Raw genomic sequence first — 10,931 nt, forward strand, 5'->3', positions numbered from 1 at the left:
ACAGTCCTTGAAATACATGCCTCTCCAAGACTGAGATGGACAGAGGTAGAACACTGGAAGAGACCCATCACAAAAGAAGAAATTGAGCAGTTAATGAAAAGACACTCCCACAAAAACAGTACTTGACTTCATGGCTGAATGAAGATCTTTCAGAGAAGATCTAGAACCAATATTATGTAAATTATTTCAAAAAGAAGCCGGGGGGTGGGGGGTGGGACACTTCCAGAGTCATTCTATAAAGCAAGTGTAGCCCTAATACCCAAACCAGGCAAAGATAGTACCAAAAAAACCTCAAGCCTAAAAAAACCTAGAGATCAAAATTATCATAAACAAAGATGCAAAAGTCCTGGTCAATAGAATCCAGCAGCATATTAAAAAATAATTGATCATAAGTCTTTTATTAAACTCAAAAAAGGTATGCAAGGGTGGTTCAATAGAAGAAAAACAATCAACATTAACAAAGCAAATAACAAGAACCCCACAATCTTAGTAATTGATACAGAAAAGGTATTTGAAAAAATCCAACACCCCTTCCTGAGTAAAACAATCAGAGAAATAGGAATGGAAGTTCCTCAAGAAAGTGAAAAGTGTATATCCAGAATAAAGAGCCACTATCATTCTCAACGGAGAAAGAGTATAAGCATTTTCATTGTGAACAGAGACCAGGCAAGAATGCACACTTTCATCACTATTATTCAATTGTATTGGAAGTACTTGTTAGGGCAATAAGACACCAGAAGGAAATAAAAGGCATCCAATTTGTAAAAAGGTGGTAAAATTGTTGCTATGTGCAGTTGACATGATAGTGTACACAGTAAACCAAAAGGACATAGTGAAAAAACTGTTAGAACTAGTGAACCAATTTAGCAGAATGGCAGAATACAAGGTCAATATGTAAAAGTCAGTGGGATTCTTCTATTATAACAACAACAAAAACACAAACCACAAACAGAATGAATTTAAAACATCAATACCACTAACAGTTGTTGTTGTTGTTGTTGTTGTTGTTATGTGCTGTTGAGTCACCAGTGACTCATAATGACCATAAGTATGCTATCCCTAAACCCTACTGTATCTTGTGCTAATCTTATTGTCTCTGACATACCTATCCCCATTACCCAAGTCACTGAATCAATCCATCTAATCAAGGTCTTCATCTCTTGCTCTGTCTCTCCACACTCCCAAGCATGACGTCCCTCTCCAAGGACTGGTCCTTCCTTGCAACACGTCCAAAGTATGTCAGACGGAGCATCAGAATCTTTGCCTCCAAGGATTAGCCTGTTCTCACCCTCACTAGGATGAACTTGTTTGTTCTCCTAGCAGTCCATGATATATTCAACACTCTTCTCCAGCACCACAGCTCAAAGGCATCAATTCTCCTTCTATCATCCCTAGTCATTGTCCAGCTTTCCGACGCATAGCAAGTAATTACAATGACCATAGCCTGTATCAGGTGCACCTTAGTCTCCAGACTGGCAGTGTTACTCTTCAGTACTTTGGAGAGGTCTCTAACAGCAGAATTTCCCAATGCAATTTATCTTTTTATTTCCTGGCTACTGGTACCAAAAGTGTTGATTGTAGAGACAAGCAAACTAAAGCTGTTAATGATCTCAATCTCTTCACCATCAATCATAATGCTGCCAATCGTCCCAGCGGGGAGAATCTTTGTTGTCTTGATGTTAAGCTTTAATCCATATTAATCCAAGGGCTGTAGTCCTTGACCTTCTGCAGCAAGTGTTTCAGGTTTTCCTCAGTTTCAGCTGGCAGGGTTGTTTCATCTACATAACACAGATTTTTGATGAGTCTACCTCCAATCTTGATGCCATACTCTTCATAGAGCCCAGCCTCATGAGGTCAAATCCCTGGCATACACTCTTCCCAATTTTGAACCATGCAGTGTTTCCTTGCTCTGTTCTGACGACTGCCTCCTGGTCCAAGTATAGGCTTTGCGTAAGCACAATCAAATGTTGTGGGATTCTTATTTTTCTCTGAGTCAGCCACAGTTTGTTGTGATCTACAGAGTCAAATGCCTTTGAATAGTCTGCTTTCAGACAAGGTCCATCTGACATTAGCTATAGTATCGCTAGTGCCACAGCCTCTTCTAAATCCAGCCTGCACTTCAGGCAGATCTCTGTTGATGTGCTGTTCCAGTCGTTTTTGGATGATCTTCAGAGATTTATCGAACATGCAATCAAGATGTATTAATAATAATGCGTGACTGGAATGCAAAAGTTAGGAAGAAAGAAGAAGGATCAGCAGTTGGAAAACATGGACTTGGTGACAGAAATGAAGCTGGAGATAAAATGATAGAATTTTGCACAATGACATATTCATTGCAAATGCATTTTATAAGAAACACAAACGCAGGCTATACTCATGTATTTCACCTGATGGTATGCATAGGAATCAGATCTATTACATCTGTGGTAAGACTTGCTAAAGAAGCTCAATATCAGCTGTGAAAACTAGGCCAGGTGCTGATTGTGGAACACAGCAATAACTACTAGTATGCAAGTTCAAGCTGAAGCTGAGAAAAATTAAATCAAGTCCACAGGAACCAAAATTTGGCCTTGAGTCTTTCCCATCTGAATTTCAAAACCATCTCAGGAACAGGTTTGAGGCCTTGGACATTAATGAGCAAATACCGGACAAACTGTGGGAGGATATCAAGAATATCATCCAGGAAGAATGCAAACGCCAGAGAAGAAAGAAAAGACCAAGATGGATGTCAGAAGAGACTCTAAATATTGCACTGGAGCACCAAGAACCCAAAGCAAGGGAAGAACTCAAGATATTAAGGAGTTGAACAGAAGATTTCAGAGGGCAGTGAAGGAAAACAAAGTAAAGTATTACAATTAAATGTGCAAGGAGCTCGGATCAGAAAATCAAAGGGGCTGAACTTGCTCAGCATTTCTTAAGCTCAAGGAACTGAAGAACAAATTCAAACCTAGAGTTGCAATACTTAAGGATGCTTTGGACAGAAACGATGCAGGAAGCATTAAAAGAAGATGGAAAGAATATACAGAGTCATTTTACAAAAGGAATTGGTGGACAGAGAAGAATTTCATGAAACAACATATGAGCAAGAGCCTGTGGTGGTGAAGGAGGAAATTTAAGCTGCTATGAAAGAAAAGGCAAAAAATAAGGTCTCAGGCATTGATGGCATACCGATTGACATATTTCAACAAAGAGATTATACCCTGCATGTGCTCACCAAGTTGTGCCAATAAATCTGGAGGACAACCAACCTGGCCAACTGACTGGAAGAGATCTATATTTGTTCCAATTCCAAAGAAAGATGATTCAACAGAGTGTGGAAATTATTAAACAATATCATTGATATCACATGCAAACAAGATTCTGCTGAAGATCATCAAAAAATGACTGGAACAGCCCATTAACAGTAGTCACGACAAATTGAGATACTTAGGAACAAATTTAACTAGAGACACAGAAGACCTTTACAAAGAAAACTACAAAACACTACTGTGGTAAAAATAAAAAGGTCTAAACAAATGGAAAAATATTCCCCATTCATGAGTAGTAAGATTCAATATAGTGAAAATGACAATCTTACTAAAAGCAATCTGCATGTTTAATTCAATCACAATAGAGAAAACAAATTAATTGTTCAAGGAGATTGAAAAAGTAATTGTCACGTTTACTTGGACAGGAAAGAGACCATGAGTAAGTAAAGCACTTCTGAAAAACAGAAATGAAGTGGGAGGCATACCACTCCCTGATCTCAAAACCTACTGCGCAGCTGTAATAAGCAAGACAGCATGGTACTGATACAGTGACAGGTACATAGACCAATGGAACCCAAAAATGAACCTGTCATATTAAACAAGGAAACAAAAATCTATCAAATGAGGAAAGGATAACCTCTTCAACAAATGGTGCTGGCAAAACTTGATTGCTACCTACAATAAGCTGAAACAGTATCCACATCTCATATCATACACAAAAATTAAATCAAGGTGGATCAGAGACCTTGGGGTTAAGTCCCAAACCATAAAGATTTTAAGAGACAAAATGACACCAAACTTAAAAGGCCTACCCTATTGTATAATGAAGCTGCAAAATACAGCCAGAAATGCACAACCAGGAGAGGGTAAAATTGATGAATGAGACTTTCTAAAGGTTAAAACCCTGCGTGCATCAAAACTTTTTCAAACACGGTGAAAAGAAAACCTACTGACTGGGAATAAACATTCAGCAATAAACATTTACCACCACAGACAAGAGTTTCATAATAAAAGTTTACAGAATACTACAAGGCTTCCACAATAAAAAAGAGTGATAACCCAATTTTTAAATGGCCGAAGTACATTTGAATGGCCAGCAGGCACATGCATAAATTTTCAAGATCACTGGAATTTGTTAGATGCGACTGAAAACCACAATGGGAGACCATCTCGTCCCAGTAGCAGTGGTGTAGTTTAATAGGATAGAAAGAAATAAATGTTGGAGAGAATACAGAAACATATACTGGGAATATAGAAGCATAGACTGATGATGGAATTGTAAAATGGTAGAACCACTCTGGCAGGCATTTTGGCATTTCCTCAAAAAGCGTATCACCCAGCTATTCCATTGCTAGCAATGAAACTAGAACAAAGGCTCAAACGAGATTTGTACAACACTATGTACAGTCACAATATTTCCCATCACAAGAACATGAAAATAGCCCAAATGTCCAACCACAGCTGAATGGATTGAGAAATTGTGGTACATTCATACAATGGAATACTACGCAACAGTCAGAAGCAAAGATTTCAAAAAACGCTACATATCTTAGAAGAGTCCAGAAAGCATTATGCTGAGTAAACTAAGTTTCTTAAGAACAAATACTACAAAAGACCACTGTTATAAAACTAAACGGATTTAACTAATAAAATGTCTATGGGAACCCAAGGGGGAAGTAGTGGGAACAGAGAGGTGAAGATGGGTAGGAGGGAAATCACAAAGCCACACAATTAGGTGGATGGAGGGAGTAGGTAAAGGAAATGGGAAGGATCTGCAGGGGATCTGAAAAAATGGGATAATGATGAGCATAGTCCAATGGTGATTAATTTAAAAAAAACATAGTGCATGGGAGTGACTGTATGAAACACAATATGAACAAAGAAGGGTATGAAACATAATGGATACAAACTTTGTCAGCAAACCAATAGAAAATGACTTTTTTAGAAAAAGAAAACACTAAAAATGGAAATTCCATGTGATCCAGCTCCCAGGATATACCCCAAGTAAATTAGAGCTAAGACATTAGAACTTAGACACAAAGATTTTTTTTGCACCAATGTTCACCATCACAAGAATATGGAAACAGTCTAAATGTAGAACAACAATCAAATGGATTGAGAAAATTGTGGTATATTCACATGATGGCATATTATGTAGAAGTCAGGAACAACAATTTCAAAAATTACTGCAAAACTTGGATAAACTGGAGAGCATTACACTGAGTAAACTAATACAATCTCATAAGGATAAATATTGCATAAGATAATAATTGTAAAACATGTATGGGAACTCAAGTAGGGGGGAGGGCTCAGAATGGGTAGGGTTGAAATCACAGGGTTATACAGTTTGGTGAATGGAGGGAGGTGGGGACGGAAATGGAAAGGATCTGGATGAAAACCCAGGGTAATGATGGGCGAAGTACAATGGTGATTAATTTTATAAAACATAATGCATGGCAATGATTGTTTGAAAACAATGTCAATGGAGGAAAGTGTGAAACACAGTGAACACAATGTGAATAAAGAATAATGCAAAACACAATGTATATGAACTTTGTAAACAAACCAATAAAAAACAATAAAAAAAATACAAAGATAACTAGTAAAACATGGAAAGTGACTTAAGGTAAGGAAGAGTGGGTAGGGATGAAAAGATCCAGCAGGGACCTGAAAAGACAGGGTAATGATTGGAATATTCCAATGGTGATTAATTTTATGAAACATAATCCATGGTAATGATTGTTGTTATGTGCTGTCGAGTCACCTGCAACTCATAGTGACCTAAACCCTGCTCTATCCCTTGCCAATCTTATTGTCTCCAATACACCTATCCCCATTACCCCATTGACTGAATCAATCCATTTCATCGAGGGTCTTCCTCTCCTGTGCTGTCCCCCTGTCCCCCAAGCATGATATCCCTCTCCAAGGACTGATCCCGCTTTGTGTATGAAACACAATATCAATGGAGGAAAGTGTAAAAATGCAATGTACACAAATTTTTAAAAAAATTTTTTTTAAAGATTATGGAAGTTGTACTGGGTCGCTGTACCAAAAACAATTAGCTAACACAAAAGAATTTAATGAAATAATATATGATCAAGAGGCCATGGTGATGAAGGAGGAAGTTCATGGTGCTTTGAAGGAATTGACAAAATACAAGGCCCCAGAAACTGATGGAATACTAATTGATATATTTCAGAAAATGGTTGCTGTACTGGATGTGCTCACCTGGCTGTGCCGGCAATCTAGAGGAAAACTACTCGGCCTACTGACTGGAAAAGATTCATAATTATTCCATTTTTTTAAAAAAAGGTAATCTAACAGAGTGTAGAAATTATGGAAGAATATCACTAATATCAAACACAATCAGTGTCCTGCTGAACATTATCCAAAAATGATGGAACCATGCAACAGAAAACTACCAGAAATACAAGCTGATTTTTGAAGAGGCCATGGCACTTGGAATATTATCAACAATGCCAGAGGTATCTTGCCTGAAAACAGAGTGCTAGAAGAATGGATATCTGTGCTTGATTGACTATGCAAAGGTATTTGACTGTGTGGATCACAAACAAATTGTGGCTAACCTTGAGAAGAATGGAAATACCAGATGTTTGATTGTGCTCCTGTGAAACCTACCCTTGGACCAGGAAGTAATTGTCAGAATAGAGCAAGGAAACACTGCATGGTTCAAAATCAGGAAAGAAGTGAATCAGTTGTGTCCTGCCTCCATAACTTTTTATCTATATGTAGAACAGATCATTTGAGAGGCTGAAATTTATAAAGAGGAATGTGGCATCAGGATTGGAGAAAATCTCAACAATCTGCGTTATGCAGATGGCATAACATTGCCTGCCAAAACTGAGGAGAACATGAAGCGTTTGCAGAAGGTCAAGGACTGCAGTCTTCAATTTGGATTGAAGCTCAACCAAAAAAACAAAGATTATCACCATTGAACCATTTAGCAGCATCATGATAGATGGAGAAAAGATTTAAGGTTGTTCACAAGTTCAGCTTGCTTGGTGTCACAATTTATACTCTTGGGATCAGCACTCAGGAATCTAAAGACAAATTGTATTAGGAAAATGTGCTGTCAGAGACCTCTTTAGAGTGCTAAAGAGCAAAGACATCAATCTAGAGAGAAAGGTGTGCTTGATCCAGGACATGATCTATGCATCAGAGAGCTGGGCAGTGACTAAGGATGACAGAAGAAGAATTGAGTCGTGTTGCTGGAGAAGAGTATTGAACATACCATTGACCATCAAGAGAGAAGAGAGGTGTGGTGTGGAGACTATGAAACCATGTTGCTCCTTTAGGCAGGGATTTTGATATTCCGTCTCACATATTTTGGCCATGTGACCACAAGAGACAAGTCCTTGGGGAAGGAGATCATGTTTGGAAGGGAGGAGGGACAGTGCAGGAAAGGAAGACACTGGATGAGACGGATTGACACAGTAACTGGGGTAACGGGGATAGGTGTGGATGAAACAGTGAAACTGACTCAGGAGAGAGCAGGGTCCAGAGTTATTGTGCATAGGTTTGCTATGAGTTGCAGATGATTCGAGGACACGTAATAACAGCAATCTCAAGGACCTCTCTAAAATGATAAAGTGCGAAGATATTACTTTAAACCCCAAGGTATCCTTCATCTAAGCCATGGTGTTTTCAGTTGTTTCCTATGCATCTGAAAATTGGACAATGAATAAGAAGATCAAAGGAAACTGGATGCCTTTGATTTGTGATGTTGTAGAAAAGTATTGAATGCAAAATGGAGTGGGGAAAAAATCCAAACAAATAAAAAAACAAACAAATTTTTTGAGGAAGTATAACTAGTGTTTTTTTCTTAGAGGTGAAAATAGTCAAACTTCATCTCAACATGCTTTGGGCGTGTTATCGGGAGGGATTGTTGTTATTAGGTGCCCTCAAGTTGAACAACTGATTTCAACCCTATCCTATTCTATGCCATCTTCATAATCTCTGATGGATTCAAACCCATTGCTGCAGTCACTATCTCAACTCACCTGGTTAAGAGTCTTCCTCTCCTTCACTACCCTCCACCTTCCCACGCATGATTTCCCTCTCCATGGAATAACCTCATGCTGAAAGTATTCATCTTCTTTGTCTTAAAGGAGCACTCTGGCTGCATCTTCTCCAAGACATATCTGTTTGATATTTTGGCAATCCATGAGATATTCAGCACTTTTCTCCAACACTAAGTTTAAAGGCATCAGTTCTTCTTCTGTCAACCTTTAGTTATTATTCAGCTCTCACATGTATAGCAAACGACTGAAAAAAATACGCCCTGAATCAGGTACAATTTAATCCTCAAATTGACATTATTTCTCCTCAATAATATGGAGAGCAGAGGGCACTGACTACAGACTTTCCCAGTCCTATACTTCTGATCTCCTGACTGCTGGTACTAAGAGCATTACTTGTGTATCCAAGTAAGATGGTAGGGTAATTAAGTGTGTATCCAAGCAAGACAGTCTCAATCCTTTCTCAAACTTCGTGATGTTGCCTATCAGTCCAGTCGTAAGGATTTTTGTTTTCTTGATGTTGGCTTTCTGCAGCAAGTACTTCAAGTCCTCCTAACTTTCAGTAAGTAAGGTTGTGTCATCTGTATAACACAAGTTGTTGATGAGTCTTCCTCTTATCTTAATGCCTCATTCATCTTCCTAGAGACCAAATGATTTTCTCAGGATACAGACTAAATAGTTATGGAGAAAGGTACAACCCTGATGGACACCTTTCCTAATTTTAAACCATGCAGTGTTCCCTTGCTCTGTTCACACAACAGCCTCTTTGTCTACATATAGGTTTTACACAAGAACAATTGAGTGTTCTGGAATTCCCAGTCTTCTCAAGTTGGCCATAATTTGTCATGGTCCACACAGTCAAATGCCTATGCATAATCAAGAAAGGACAAATAGACATTCTTCTGGTAATTTTTGTTTTCAGCTAGGATCCATCTGACATCAGTAATTATATCCCTTGTGGCACAGCTTCTTCTAAATCCAGATTGGATATCTGTCAATTCTCTGCTACGTACTATTCCAAATGTTTTTTAATGTATCTCAGCAGTGCTTTATTCACATGTGATATTAATATTGTTCAATAATTTCCACATTCTGTTGAATCTCTTTCTTGAGAATGGACACAAATGTGGATCCCTTCAGTATATCAATCAGCCAGACAGCTGTCCTCCAAATTTCCTGGAATAAACTGGTGAGCATGTCCAGGACTGCCTCTGTTGTTTAAAACATTTCAGCTTTGTTAATGCCTTTAGTGCAGCTTGAATTTTCCTTTTATTACAATTGGCTCTTGATCATATGGTACTTCCTGAAATATTTCCATGTCGGCCAATTATTTTTAGTAGAGTGCCTCTGTGTATTCCTTCAATCTTCTTTTTTATGTTTCCTGGATTATTCAATATTTTACCCAGAGAAGCCCTAAGTATTTAAACTCGAAGCTTGACTTTTTTTTTTAAGTTCCTTCAGCTTGATAAATCTTTAGTGAGTTCTTCCCTTTTTATTCTCCAATTCTAGGCCTCTGCACTTTCCATCATAGTAGTCTGGTTTGTTTTCCTGAAATGCTCTTTGAAATCTCTCTCTCTCTCTCCATGAATGGTATCTTCTTTGCTCATCTTACTTCTGGTCCTTCTGGTCTTGAGACTTGAGTCAGCCACCCAAACTATTACCTGAAAATGTTGCCTCTGCAACCCACGAGCCAGCAGACTTCTATCTAACTTGCTAATCTTGGGTTCAATCACTCCTGCCGCTACATGAGTCTACAGAAACCTCTAGCCTGATAGGTGACCTTTGGACTGGAAACATGCTTAAAGTTGTGCCATGGATATGGGTCACCCATAATAGAAAAGTTTTAGCATGGCTTTCAGATTAAGACAGACTAAAAAGCAGGACTGGCTACACACTTTTGAGATAATGGACACTCAAATGGCAGTAGAGCAGTGGAGGCAGGTATGGCAGAAACAGTGAGGTTGACTCTGGATATGGCAGGGTTCAGAGCCATTGTTCATAGAGTCATTATGAGTCACAGTTAACTTGATGGCACATAAAAACAACAACAGAGTCTCAACAAGAATAAAGGCCCAATAACAAATGGCCGAAGGACATGAAAAGACTTTGCACAAAGGAAGACATTCAGATGGTCAACAGATACATGAAGAAAAGTTTAAAATCACTGGAAGAGAGGTGAAAGTCAAAACAGCAATGAGATACCATCTCACCACAGTAGCAGTAGTGAAGTTTAAAAGGACAGCAAGCAATGAATGTTGGAAAGGATGTAGAGATTGGAATTCTCATGCACTTCTGGTGTTACTGTTAAATGATACAATCACTTTGGAAGGCAGTCTGACATTTCTTCTCAAAGTTGAAGATATCCCAGAAAACATGGATATCCCATGTTGATTTGTTTCTATGTGTCCTTGAGTCCACTACAACTCATAGAGACCCTATGAACAATGGCTCTGAACACCGCCCTACCCTAAGCCAATCTCATTGTCTCTGACACATCTGCCTCCACTGCCACAGTCACTGTGTCAATTCATCTCATTCAGAATCTTCCTCTCCTGCATTAACCTTTCATCATTCCAAATATGGTGTCCTTTAACAAGGACTGGTCCCTTCTGGCCACGTGCCCAAAATATGCGATATATAGCTC

This window comes from Elephantulus edwardii, unplaced genomic scaffold (assembly GCF_000299155.1).
Source record: "Elephantulus edwardii isolate Elephantulus edwardi_28Jun2011 unplaced genomic scaffold, EleEdw1.0 scaffold00178, whole genome shotgun sequence".
NCBI classification, from domain to species: Eukaryota; Metazoa; Chordata; class Mammalia; order Macroscelidea; family Macroscelididae; genus Elephantulus; species Elephantulus edwardii.